At 44.4% G+C, this 14,789-nt stretch overlaps 1 long non-coding RNA gene across 1 annotated transcript; it reads left to right on the forward strand.

Annotated features, from left to right (window-relative positions):
- The first annotated feature begins 12,708 nt into the window (after positions 1 to 12,708).
- LOC117387027 (uncharacterized) lies at positions 12,709 to 14,446 on the forward strand. The gene is made up of 3 exons (XR_004542735.2): positions 12,709 to 12,786; positions 14,140 to 14,268; positions 14,351 to 14,446. It is a non-coding gene; the product is annotated as an uncharacterized LOC117387027 (long non-coding RNA).
- The last annotated feature ends 343 nt before the right edge of the window (positions 14,447 to 14,789 follow it).

Genomic DNA, 14,789 nt, shown 5'->3' on the forward strand with positions numbered 1-14,789 from the left:
GAGAAAATATTGGTTGAATTTGTCATGTATGAGTCAAAGTTCTGAGAGTTTTTGCCTTTCTAACTGTTGATAAAGATCTTTTTTTTAAAAAAAATAAGCCCAATCCATATCTAACCTCGTTTTGTGCAGTTTTCCAGGCAGCATTTCTTTCTCTAATTAAATGTAAAATGTCTGAGTTGAACCAAAGATTGTTACAGTTTTCCATTCTAATTTTTATTTGATTCATGTATTAATTTACAAATCTAAGGCCATATCAGGGTCGGGGAAGGTCTTCTCACTGAAATGTTCGTATGATCTTCTCCTATTTTGTATTTCGGACACTCCCAGTTGGACAGTGTCACTAAAATCCCGTGGGAAAACACCATTTGTCTCATAATTATGGAGTTTGTTCAGTTACATCGATGAGTTTGCCTTTATTGACATTTCTAGGGTCAGGTTTCATCGAAATAGAAATTAACTGTGTCAGATTTAGGCCATTGCGTTGGTCTTTCAAAGTTTTGGACTCTTTCTCCAGTCAGTTCATATTTAATTCGCCCATTATTAGGATTTCATCATTTTCCAGTTTAGAAAGCATCATGAACACATCGTTAAGAGCATTTTCAGGTGCTCAAGGTGGATGATGAACCAGATTTTCAACAGGATCATTTACATTGTTCATAGAGACAGATATTTAAAACATTTAGGCTTTGAGCAGGAGAATAGAAGGTCCACAGACACGTGATCTGTGACATAAATGACAACAAAACCTCCTTTAAATCACCTGTCACAACGAAAAAATGTGCAATTTTCAGTATCGATTTCCTTCTCACTTATTTTATTTGATAACCAGGTTTCAGAAAATATGGGTGTGTTTGATCTGCCCAGACTTGAATGTAATCTGATTTAGATGTGACACTATGTACATTCATTTGTATAATTCCCAGTCCCTTCCTTGTCTTGAAGTCTTGCAGATGAAATAGGCCTGACTCTTTAAGGATACTAGGCTTATTTGAGTTTAACTGGGATCAATTTGACGCCTGAGGATTAGGTTTGTTCGTAATATTGATGTCAACCGAGTTACACGACCTCTGATCATTTGTTTTAATGCAGAATCTAAGCCAGGGGGCGCTGGTTTTGTCCAAGAGTCACATGAGACGCTCTTTATCCTGTGTGTAAGGAGTCGTTCAGTCGGCCTGTCAGGTGCAGACTCCAGCGTTAGTTTCGTATTGTTGTTTTTTCTTATTTAAATGAATACGATTGTGGGTAAATAGATTATTCCTCTTCCAGAATCCACAAATACTCTCCACAAAAGGACTTCCTGGAGCACAGTGACCCTTCAGCCAGACGTGAAGTTGGCAGATCCGACTAAATGTCACCAAAACTGGGAGATGGAATTGGACCAGACGTCACACATTGTTTTCTCGACTTTAGCGCCGCGTCGATAAAACATTTGAAGTCAACTGGACATAGCACTGTCTATAAGTTTACTGTATATTAATAAACTCTGATATAAATGTAGTAAATAAAACTACACAATTTTACTTTTGCTGAAGGTGTTTGGACTTTAAAGCTGCCATTATTTAGATTATAAACATTTATAAGCACAACAGCGGAAAAGAATATGACAAAAGTATCGAAAATCAAACACTAACAAAACTAATATTGCAGCTAGATAATAATTATTTGCAGTTATAGATTAAAAAAGTCAATTAGACGACAGGAGTTTATTTATTTATTTATTATGACAATACATTTAAAAACATGCATTTTTACTGTAAGCAGGGTCGCCTCTCCACAGATCTGACCTGTATCTTGGCCTGGTATCTTGGTAGCTTTACTATGTCCATCTGACGTTCATTTTGATTCCAATGACGTGTCTCATTAATAACATTGATTCTATGATCGATTAGTCGTGTCTGTGTGAAGATATTAACCTCTCCAGGACTCAGTCTGACACTGGGAAATTGTTTGAGATTTTAATTGGTTTAATTTAGCAATAAATAAATAAAAAAAACCTTGATCAACACAAGGATGAATGATTTGACCTGTGGGAAAACATGCAGTAAATAGAAGTGTCCAGCAGAGGGAGACAGTGGAGCACAAAAACATCTCAAAATGTGTCTCTGGATTAAACCTGTCAGGAGCAGAGAACCAGGTCTGAGCCTGGAACCTGGTCTGGAGTAACTCACTGGATCTTTCTCCAGACCTGAGTCAGGATCCACAAAAGAAAACAACATACAGACATGTCCCTCAGTTCCAACACTCACAAAATTAAAGTGATAGAGTGTAACTTTCTGGGAGTGTAAAGTCCACTGCATGAGTCCATGGAAATAGAAAGTTTAAAAATGTATATATTGAGATAAATAGGTTTAATGCCATACTGTGGAAGATTACAGCCAAAGAAACAATAGTCAGTCAGATCCATGGACACAAGCAGAAGGAGGCAGCTCCAGATGAGAGTCAGGTTTGTGGAGAAGCAAACACATGTTTTCCTTCTTTGCTTTTTTGGCATATTTTTGTCTGTGGACCTATTGTTTTGCTCAAATTGACTTTAAAATGGAAATTGAAAGGAGTTTCTCCATTGTCCATCTCCAACGGGGTCTTTACGTTCCTATGGCTCTATGTTCCCACGGCTCTGTGTTCCCACGGCTCTGTGTTCCCACGGCTCTGTGTTCCCACGGCTCTGTGTTCCCACAGCTCTATGTTCCCACATCTAGAGCGGTGTTAGCCGTGGGAATATAGAGCCGTTCAAGTATAAAGCTGTGGGAAATAGAGCCATGGGAGCAGAGAGCTGTGGGGACATACGTTAACAGAAGAACAGTTAACAGTTAGCTAAACAACACAGTGTAGGCTCTGTTCCTCTCGCGCGCGCCCTCTCTCTCTCCTCTCGCGCACCCTCTTTCCTCTATCTTGACGAAACAAATAATCGTGGGGCAAGTTGAAATGTCCTTAATCTCTCCACACAGTTAGCTAACCAGCTAGCTAAGCAGACGTTTTTAGTAACAGACATTTTTTGACGTTCCAAACTCTATGACGAGATAAAGGACATGTCAACTTGAGTCAGTGGCCTCATAACAATTCATTTACTCAACAAACTGAGTCATAAATATCTCATTTGATTATAAAAATCAGCACCGGTTGTCACGATCCGCTCTTTCTGCTCCATGTTTTACCTTACGTCCTGCTCCTTCCCTCCCTCACCTGCCGGAGCTGGGCTCACCTGCTGGGATCCACCCGCGCGCACCTGCAGATCATCAGCACAATCTAGACCACCTGCCGGCTATAAGAGTTTGTAACTTTTCTGATGAAAGGTCCGCCACCTGCTCGTGGTGTTATAGTTCTGCCTAGAATGTCCCCCAGTGTGGCATTAAACCCATCTATCCACAAGACAAGCAGGGCAAGTGACAGGTCAGCTCTATGGAGAAACACATGCTTTTCAGGGTATTTTTGAAATGGGTCAGTGTAATGCCATACTGTGGAACATTCAATGACACGGAGACAAGCAGAAACGTGACATTGTGTTTCTTAAAAATCACTTCTTCTTCCTACATTAGTTTTGTCGAGTGTTATTTCTATATCACATTTAAAACATGTTCAGTCGACCACAGAGCGTCACAAAACAGAAACAGACGAGACACAGGAACAGAAGAAGAAAACACCAACATATCGTGTCTAGAGACGATTAAATGCCAGGGCCTTTAACCCGTCATGACCTTTCAGTGTTTACAGGTTCATACACTTCTTTTTTACCTCGGTCTTGGTTCCGCTTCCATCAGTGAAACTTTTCTTCTGGTGGTTCCGTGTAAACATTAGCGTGGCTGTGTAGACCATCTCGTGTTTCGCTCTCGCAGACGCTTCTTTGCCGGGCTAAATGCTTTCCTCTTTTCTGCCGACTCTTTGGTGACATCCTCAAAGACTGAAAGCTGCTGCCCTCCCAGTCGAATCCGCCCTTCTCCATCTGCAGTATCTTCTCTCTCGCAGAAGAACGTAGAAAGGACCGTTCTCTGAGGCTCGGTAGGATCTGGAACCAGGGACTCGATGTGTTTAATTTCAGATTCACCGTCGTGGCGCCCGAGTGCATCCGCCAGTATCTTCTCAGACATTATTCCTCCTGGTTCTCCAGATCCTCGTGACCACAACGCCTCAACTCTCGTGTCACTTCCATTTTGATCTTAACGTGCTTGTTCTCGTCTTCCAGGTCTGATATGAACTGCTCCTCTTCTCCATCTGTATTTGAATCATCTCCACCGAGTCCTTCAGGTCTTTGTTTGTCTTTTTAATTGTCGCCACATTCGTCAAGATGGCGGTCGTCTTCTACGTCTCCTCAGACAATGCAACGCTTTCAGACGTTCCGCTCTCGTCCGGTATAGAGCCGTGTTCTTCAGCCGCAGTGAGGCGTTAGCGTCGGCATTAGCCTCGTCTACAGGTGGCGCTGTCGCTGTGCTAGTTTGATTCTTAGTATTTAGCCTCGTGGTAGATGCTCCTTTGGGCTTTACTGGTCCCTGACGTCCTCGTGATTTCAGATGTAGTTTCCCGCTCGGCAAAGACGACAAAAATACTGACTTTATTGGAAGAGTGTGGCTCAAAAGTTGTGATTTTAAGAATGTGTTTCAGGGGCTCGTGTGCGGCCGTTCCTCTCGACTGTGAAACTCAACCAGTTCATTTTAAATGGTTTGCTGTGGTCCAAAGTTATTCCTCACTTTTGCATTCAGACCATCCTAATGATTCACCTCAATGACTTTATAAGTGTTATTCACAACATTTAGAGATGACCTGATGACAATAAAACACTTTATAATCAGACACAAACAGCACAGTCTCATTTGGACTGAGCTGACACAAAACGTCTGAACTGAGGAAACACACATTTTGCTCAAATCCATGAAAACATTTGGTCCAGACTCTGTTAAATATTTGAATGTTTCTAAGTGAAAAAGCCTGAAGTTAAATCTGGACTTTATATGTCGTCGTCTTTAAACCTGCAGGACTGAGCTGCACAAACACAGACCAAACCTGTGGATAAGGCTGTGATCTGCACAATTACAAGGCTCCATTTTCAACAAGGAGGAACATCTGGAGCTGAAGACTGCAGACTGGATGTGTCACTGAGAAAGGAGCGTTTCCACGGCGACGAGCTGTACGTCCTCTCACTGCGGAACATTTAAACTCTCTCAAATCAGCGCGAAGAGAAAGATTTAGACTGTTAAGGGTGGGTCAAATGCAGAGGACACTGTTTCAAATCAGGTCAAATGCAGAGGACACTGTTTCTTATTGGGTCAAATGCAGAGGACAGTTTCATATTGGGTCAAATGTAGAGGACACTGTCTCATATTGGGTCAAATGCAGATGGCAATGTTTTATATTGGGTCAAATGCAGAGGATACTGTTTCATATTAGGTCAAATGAAGAGGATATTGTTTCATATTGGGTCAAATGCAGAGGATATTGTTTCATATCGGGCCAAATGCAGAGGACAACGTTCCATATTGGGTCAAACGCAGAGCACACTGTTCACTTTGGGTCAAATGCAGAGGCCAGTGATTCATATTGGGTCAAATGCAGATGATACTTTTCAATATTATGTCAAATGCAAAGGGCGGTTTCAAATGTGGAAGACAGTGCTCACTGCTGGGACAAATGCAGAGCATACTGTTTCATAATGGGTCAAATGCAGAGGACTGTTTCATATTGGGTCAAATGCAGAGGACACTGTTCTTTTTAGGTCAAATGTGGAGGACACGGTTCACTTTGGGTCAAATGCAGAGGACACAGTTTTGTATTGGGTCAAATGCAGAGCATCCTGTTCAATATTGGGTCAAATGCAGAGCACACTGTTTACTTTGGGTCAAATGCAGAGGACACTTTTCACTTTGGGTCAAATGCAGAGCTTTAGGGCGATGGCAGGTCTCTTAAAGATGTAGAACTGGGCGTAGAACAAAAACGGGAGAGTGAAGAGGTGACCAAAAAGATAAAACAATATTTATTTTACAAAAAAGTTCCTCAACGCCATTTTACATGTGCCCCTCCCAATGGGACATTCATTATTGTTTCACTTTATTAATACAGGCGCCATTTTGAGGACTTTTGACCACTGAAAAGACACAGTATATAGTTTTGAATAGTTGTTTGCCCCTGTGCTCATGTCCATCTCTGTGAAGCCCTTGTCCTTTAGAATGTTCTGAAACCTGCTGTTCTGTTGTGTTCAGTCTGAAGTCGTGTTAGAACTGAGTTAAATGTCAGAATGGCGTCACCAACAGGATCCTCCTCCATTCATCCTGTTGGTGGCGCCATTGTGTGAAGGAGCTGCTGTTACTGAACAACTATTAACTCTAACACAGGACATATTTAGATCAGTCCTCACCCAAAACAACGGATTAACATGTTTGCTAAGTCGCTCCCCCTTCAGAGCACCATCACAACACAATCAGCTGCATCCCACGAATGAAACTACTGCACATCACACCAGGTTTGTCACGTCATAGTGCACAGTTTTATATCATGTTTATGTAGAATTGTCATCTGGGTGATTGTAGGCTTGTGGGCGGAGCCTCGTACATGGGTGATGTAGGCTTGTGGGCGGAGCTTTGAACAGAATCTTACTGCTAAGCATGAGGAGGGATTGATTAGGGCCTTGGAGAGATCACTAGATTACTCAAACATACATGGATGATATCTCCTCTGCTCTTCTGACCCTCTGCTCCTCTGACCTCCTCCTCTGCTCCTCTGATCTGCTCCTCTGACCCTCTGCTCCTCTGACCCTCTCCTCTGCTCCTCTGACCCTCTTCTCATCTGACCCTCTGCTCCTCTGACCCTCTGCTCCTCTGACCCTCTGCTCCTCTGCTCCTCTGACCCTCTACTCCTCTGACCTCCTCCTCTGCTCCTCTGACCCTCTTCTCATCTGACCCTCTGCTCCTCTGACCCTCTGCTCCTCTGACCCTCTCCTCTGCTTTTCTGACCCTCTGCTCCTCTGACCCTCTGCTCCTCTGACCCTCTGCTCCTCTGACCCTCTCCTCTGCTCCTCTGACCCTCTCCTCCTCTGACCCTCTGCTCCTCTGACCCTCTGCTCCTCTGACCCTCTGCTCTGCTCCTCTGACCCTCTGCTCCTCTAACCCTCTGCTCCTCTGCTCCTCTGACCCTCTGCTCTGCTCCTCTGACCCTCTGCTCCTCTGACCCTCCCCTTTGCTCCTCTGACCCTCTCCTTTGCTCCTCTGACCCTCTCCTTTGCTCCTCTGACCCTCTGCTCCTCTGACCCTCTGCTCCTCTGACCCTCTCCTCCTCTGACCCTCTGCTCCTCTGACCCTCTCCTCTGCTCCTCTGACCCTCTCCTCCTCTGACCCTCTGCTCCTCTGACCCTCTGCTCCTCTGACCCTCTGCTCCTCTGACCCTCTCCTCTGCTCCTCTGACCCTCTGCTCCTCTAACCCTCTGCTCCTCTGCTCCTCTGACCCTCTGCTCTGCTCCTCTGACCCTCTGCTCCTCTGACCCTCCCCTTTGCTCCTCTGACCCTCTCCTTTGCTCCTCTGACCCTCTCCTTTGCTCCTCTGACCCTCTGCTCCTCTGACCCTCTGCTCCTCTGACCCTCTCCTCCTCTGACCCTCTGCTCCTCTGACCCTCTGCTCCTCTGACCCTCTCCTTTGCTCCTCTGACCCTCTGCTCCTCTGAGCCTCTGCTCCTCTGACCCTCTCCTTTGCTCCTCTGACCCTCTGCTCCTCTGACCCTCTGCTCCTCTGACCCTCTCCTCCTCTGACCCTCTGCTCCTCTGCTCCTCTGACCCTCTCCTCTTCTGCTCCTCTGACCCTCTGCTCCTCTGACCCTCTTCTCATCTGACCCTCTGCTCCTCTGACCCTCTGCTCCTCTGCTCCTCTGACCCTCTGCTCCTCTGACCCTCTCCTCCTCTGCTCCTCTGACCCTCTGCTCCTCTGACCCTCTGCTCCTCTGACCCTCTGCTCCTCTGAACCTCTGCTCCTCTCCTCCTCTGCTCCTCTGACCCTCTGACCCTCTGCTCCTCTGACCCTCTCCTCCTCTGACCCTCTCCTCTGCTCCTCTGACCCTCTCCTCTGCTCCTCTGACCCTCTGCTCCTCTGACCCTCTGCTCCTCTGACCCTCTGCTCCTCTGCCCCTCTCCTCCTCTGACCCTCTGCTCCTCTGACCCTCTGCTCCTCTGACCCTCTCCTCCTCTGCTCCTCTGACCATCTCCTCTGCTCCTCTGCTCCTCTGACCCTCTGCTCCTCTGACCCTCTGCTCCTCTGACCCTCTGCTCCTCTGACCCTCTCCTCTGCTCCTCTGACCCTCTGCTCCTCTGACCCTCTGCTCCTCTCCTCCTCTGCTCCTCTGACCCTCTGACCCTCTGCTCCTCTGACCCTCTCCTCCTCTGACCCTCTCCTCTGCTCCTCTGACCCTCTCCTCTGCTCCTCTGACCCTCTGCTCCTCTGACCCTCTGCTCCTCTGACCCTCTGCTCCTCTGCTCCTCTGACCCTCTGCTCCTCTGACCCTCTGCTCCTCTGACCCTCTCCTCCTCTGACCCTCTGCTCCTCTGACCCTCTGCTCCTCTGACCCTCTGCTCCTCTGACCCTCTGCTCCTCTGCCCCTCTCCTCCTCTGACCCTCTGCTCCTCTGACCCTCTGCTCCTCTGACCCTCTCCTCTGCCCCTCTGACCCTCTGCTCCTCTGACCCTCTCCTCCTCTGCTCCTCTGACCCTCTGCTCCTCTGACCCTCTGCTCCTCTGCTCCTCTGACCCTCTGCTCCTCTGACCCTCTGCTCCTCTGACCCTCTCCTCCTCTGACCCTCTGCTCCTCTGACCCTCTGCTCCTCTGACCCTCTGCTCCTCTGACCCTCTCCTCTGCTCCTCTGACCCTCTCCTCCTCTGACCCTCTCCTCCTCTGCTCCTCTGACCCTCTCCTCTGCTCCTCTGCTCCTCTCCTCCTCTGACCCTCTGCTCCTCTGACCCTCTGCTCCTCTGACCCTCTGCTCCTCTGACCCTCTCCTCCTCTGCTCCTCTGACCCTCTCCTCCTCTGACCCTCTGCTCCTCTGACCCTCTGCTCCTCTGACCCTCTCCTCTGCTGTTTTGATGAGTCAGTTGTGATGATCCACTCTGCAGGTTTGTTTCTCTTCTCTCCATTGTTACTTTCTGAAATGTCAATATTAAATAAATAAAGTTAAAGTTATTTGAATCCAGTCTGTTAAACTTCAGTATAAAACAGAGGTGCACTGATCCAGGAGTGGTCCATTGTCTGATGTTTCAGGGGGAGTCACCTGGACAACAACAATATGAAACAAACTGAGATTAGTAATGAAAGTCTGAGTAAATGTAGAAGTTGCATTAAAAGTTAAAGGTCTCCTGTCACTTTTCCGATGGAGTGTCTGTTTCTGCTTATCTTCACGGAAATGTTCTTGCTTTGGCTAGAATGTTTCACACTATGGCTTTAAACCTCCCTATCAAGCAGCTCTGCCCATAGTGAGACAAACTTTATAAATCTACAAGGAACACGGCTGTAATTGACTAAAAGCAAGATATAGATTTAACGCCGCGCTGTGGAACATTCCAGGCAAAGTAGTAACATCTCGATGACACATTTGAAGCACGATATATCGCTTCAGAGAAATACTGCGATAAACGATGATATTGAGTAGTCAAGATGTAAGTAATGTAAGATAATCCCAGAGAGACATTTTAAAATAGTGTTTCAATAAAAGACACGAGCTGCAATAAATAAACAGCAGAATGAACCAATAATTAGCCGTAGAAGGGACTTATTCACACTCCACAGCTCAAATCTTATCAAATTACAACAAAAACGCCCCAAATCTCCTCCACTTTTGCAAAGAAAAGAACTGACCATAAATATTGCGCGCCAAAATATCTATTTCGAGCTTTCACACACTGAACCATAAGTGGATGTGGTGATTATCGTGACAGGCGTAATCGCTCACGCCACTTACAAACGTTTCATTTTTCTCTCCAGATCTCGTAGCGCCGCAGACCGGACCTCCTCTCCGGCCCAGATGACCGTGAAGTTCAGCCACAGCCCTCTCCAGCCCCAAGTGACGATGACAATCTGTGGGCTTTACTGGACATCCATGTCGTTGCTCAGCAGACCAGCCCTGCATCTGACAGCGACACTGTAGAAACCCAAAGGTAGTGTTTGAGCTGACACTTGTGCTATTCATCAAGGTTATATATGGTGTTCAAATTTATGCTTTTCTATCTTTCTAGATACTTGAAGGAACCACATATTCCCAGATGCGAGGAGCCCTTAAAATACTGGGAATCACATAAAATACAATGTCCTAATCTGTGGAGGCTCAAACATATCTTTGTATACCAGCATCCTCTGTTCCATGTGAGAGATTTTTTTCCAAAGCTGGTGAGTTCGTGAGCCAAAGAAGATGTAGACTAAAGCCTTCAACTGTGGAAAAACTTATATTTCTTGATAAAACATGTGATATATAAATTGTTGTATTTCTTTTGTATATGTTCAAAATAGAATATATACTATTTATGACTTCTAATAAAATAGATTTGGGTTCCTAAATCATGGGTTGTGTGCTGGCTTGCAATGGTTAAATTTGTCCACTAGAGGTCAGTGTTTCTCCGAGGCCTCAGACACGTCAAACCATTTGAGACAATATTGTGACTGAGGCGTCAATGCTTCACGAGGCTCCATTCGCCCATCACTACTGTTTACAGTTTCAGTGCAGTTAGCTCCTCCCTTCACACAGATATAAGGCAGTGTCCACCAGCAATCTGACCAGAATGAAGAAGAGCAAAGAAACGTCTTCACTCCTTCAACGATTTGTCCAATTGACAGGTTTAAATTTTGTCTTTTCGAGTGTTGTTGAAAATTAAGTTGAGTATCACGTATGTTGAAGTCGTAATCAAATGTGATGCCTTGTATGTTTGTTTAATTAACATTTTAAAAAGTGCTTTAAAATTCAGTTTGTTAAACTACAATTGCAGTTTTTCTTTGATAAACTGAAACATTTTGTTCTGAATTAAACTCCAGTCCTTATTTCCAGTTAAATAAAGACGCACAATACTTTCAAAGGATCTTTTGTTTTTCATTATTTATAGATGAATGTAAATACACTAAACCTTGAGGATAGAAAATATCAACCACCTTAGTGTTTTCTGGAGCCTTTTAAGACGATGGGAGCAGTGGCAGCTTAAATCCAAAGGGTTTCAAAGTCGAGTGAAATGGTGAAAATCTTCCACTAATCTCTGGATCCACAGGCAGACACACCTCTACACCTGGAAGTACAAGGTCCTGTACAGATCAGAGAGAGACAGGACTTCAGAAGGGCCATGTGGGCTGTCATTTAAATCACAACATCTGAAACTACTTAATAACAGAATCAAGTCTGCTGATTTCTGGTTTGGAACATTTTCAGCGTAAATGAACTGTTGTTGTGTGTTTCAGCTCAAAGTGGCTGGTACTCCGTGTAGACGCTCTGAGGACAGCTGTGACCTGCCCGAGTTCTGCTTAGGGACAAGTGCGTTTTGTCCAGATGATTTTTACCTGATGGATGGACTTCAGTGTCAGAGCGGAGCGGCGTACTGCTACGAGGGACGCTGCCAAACCTACGACGACCAATGCAGACGGGGTCAAAGGTCAGAGGGAGCAAAATATACACATTTGATTTGGTTAATGCAATAACGCACTGGTCTTATACGTGCAGCACATCCCCATAATCCAGTACTGAGAGGAAGGCTGTTTGCACTATTTCTTTTCTGGAATTTATTGGGATACCATATTTTTTTTCTGTAATAAAATGATAATTTTGGTTTAAACTGTTACATATTTCTGAGATATTTTTTTAAGTTTTCATCAAGTCAAAACCCAAGATATTTATAAGTGTCGACTCTTTTGATTGAATTCCTAGAGCGCTGCAATAAACCTTCAGCCAGACGCTGGTGAATCCAACTAAACTTCTTTTCTCGACTTTAGCCCCGTGTCTATAAGAGATTTGAAGTCACTCTCCGTCACCTGTTGTAGTTTAATGTGAGTGGAGCCCATGTGCACTATCACAGTGGACATGTCCCCACGATTGGACAGAGTGTCTGTGTGTGGTGTTCATGTGTTATACCTCAGCTCCAGGCGGCTCTCAGTTTCAGCCCGTGGGATGGCTACATGACGAACCATAGACCCATGAGGAGCCGGGGCAGGTCTTAGGTCTGACTTGTCTCCTCCAGGGCAGTGGACGAGTGTCCTCCATCATATTCATTGTTAATAGAACTTGAATTCAGTTCATTTTTAAATGTCTATACAGTCCTAAATCACAACAGCAGTGGCCTCACAGGTTTATCAAAACTGTTTTAACCAACAGAAAGTTTCAGAATCAACAGTTGGACAGTCACTGGTCCAGAAACTAGTGGCAACTTTAGAAATGCAGCAGTGCAAGTCGAACAATGTACGATTAAACAGAACATAAAGTAAAACTGCAGTAGTTTCAAGTCTCAGTATTGGACTAAACTGGCCCCAGTTTTAGATAACATGAGTGTAAATACTGAACAGATCATGGAGAGTTTGTCTTTAGTCCTGGTTTAGTCCTGGTTTAGTCCTGGTTTAGTTCTCTCCTCCATATTTGTGTCCTACTGGCTCATTTCAGATGTGTCAGAATAAATGAGGTCTACACAGACACAGAGCTCAGGGACAACCTCCTGTCACTCACCTATGAGAAGCCCCGCCCACCTGGACTGAGCCAATAGAAGAGCAGCTCTGAGTCACAACAGGAAGAAAACACAAACAAACTACTTCCATCAAATACGCACTTTTCTCTGAGACACTTTGGACTCTTTGGATCTGCTCAGGTTTCATTAGTTTGATTTTATTCAACACTGGGTTTCATCCTGGTTTAGTCCTGGTTTAGTCCTGGTTTAGTCCTGGTTTAGACCTGGTTTAGACCTGGTTTAGTCCTGGTTTAGTCCTGGTTTAATACAGATTTAGTTTAGTCCTGAGTAAGTCTTGGTTTATTTCCTGGTTATTGGTCTGTTTATGTCGTTATAACTTCAGATATTGTTGCATTTCTTTTTACAGTCAAATATGTTTCTGAATCTACGATTTGAATCTTTTGTCACAGTTAAAACTTTTAGTTTGATTTCGGTCTGTTTCCATTTTACATCCACATATTAACATAGATTTCCTCACTCATAATTGGGCCTATTGAGGTGAGGCCTCAGGTTTGACCAGTTTGATCAGATTCAACAGTGGGTGTAGTCCTGGTTCAGTGCTGAACTTAGACCTGGTTTAGTCCTGGTTCAGTGCTGAACTTAGACCTGGTTTAGTCCTGGTTCAGTGCTGAACTTAGACCTGGTTTAGTCCTGGTTCAGTGCTGAACTTAGACCTGGTTTAGTCCTGGTTCAGTGCTGAACTTAGACCTGGTTTAGTCCTGGTTCAGTGCTGAACTTAGACCTGGTTTAGTCCTGGTTCAGTGCTGAACTTAGACCTGGTTTAGTCCTGGTTCAGTGCTGAACTTAGACCTGGTTTAGTCCTGGTTCAGTGCTGAACTTAGACCTGGTTTAGTCCTGGTTTAGTGCTGAACTTAGACCTGGTTTAGTCCTGGTTTAATTCTAAACTTTAGACCTGGTTTAATACTGATTTAGTTCAGTCCTGAGTTTGTTCTGGTTTATTTCCTGGTTATAGACCTTGTTCCTGAATTGACATAATTGTGTTTTTTATGGTTTTAAATGACGTTTATTTCACACATATTTATAAAGATTTGCTTTAATTGTCTGGCAGTGATTTGGACTTGTGGGTTGTGGATTCAGATAAAATGAGACTGTTTTTGGTTTGGGTCATTTCTTTTTCATTTCTAAAGATTTAATATTTAATAATTCATTACATTTTCAGTAGTAATTAAATTTTTTTTAATTTCTCTTTATTTCTTATAAATCTAACTGAGGTTTTCATGAGTTGTAGAAAATATTGTCTGGATTTACATGGTTCCATAAAGTTCCAAAAAATAGAGTTTAATTTCATAGTAATAAAAGTATTGAACACAAGGCTCATGGCAGGAATGTCATGTGACGACGTCCACAGTGCAGCTCTGATGTGTTACTGATGTGAAACCAAAACCATTCATCTGTGGCTCCACCAGTAGAACAACACATTTACACAGAAAAACACAACATAAACTCTGTTGAGCTGCATGTGTTTGATTTTAGAGTGGACTTTTTGCAGTGGCTTCATGCGTCGGCTCCTCCTGAGGGTCTGAGATCACATGAACCTGGACTGAGCATGGATCAGAGAGAGACCAGAGAGGACGGAGCCCCTCCCTCTATAAAAGCTCACAGGTAAGAGAGGATCACTAACACTCCACCACTGTTCTCCATGTCAGAGCTCAGACTAAAGCCACTGCTCCATCTGTGTCCACAGACCTGCTCCTGGGGCCAGCGCCGTCTCATTCAAGAGTGATGACTCTAAAGGACTAGGGGTTAATTTTAAAAGAGAACATGGTCCAGAGTAAGTCAGACTCACCTCATAATGTCAGGACTTTATGTTCACAGCCTTTTTAGAATGATATGGATGACTTGTTTTTTTTATTAAACTCAACATAAGTGTAAGAGCTGCAGATGACCTCTGTGACTGTGAGGAGGAACTTCATGCTCGTCTCAGCAGCAGGAAATGCAACACACTTATGTCTTTGTCCTACAAAAGTCCTTCTATGAGATCCTAGTCCAGGCCCATCACCCGCTGGACCTGCTCAAGTCACATGACTTTAACCACTGTGTTTCTCCAACAGAGACACTTTTGATTTGAAACTGGAATTAAAATGGAGTCTGAAAAGAGACAACAGTCGACAAACTTCTGTCAG

The sequence above is a fragment of the Periophthalmus magnuspinnatus genome, chromosome 19, assembly GCF_009829125.3.
Source record: "Periophthalmus magnuspinnatus isolate fPerMag1 chromosome 19, fPerMag1.2.pri, whole genome shotgun sequence".
In the NCBI taxonomy this organism is placed as follows: domain Eukaryota; kingdom Metazoa; phylum Chordata; class Actinopteri; order Gobiiformes; family Gobiidae; genus Periophthalmus; species Periophthalmus magnuspinnatus.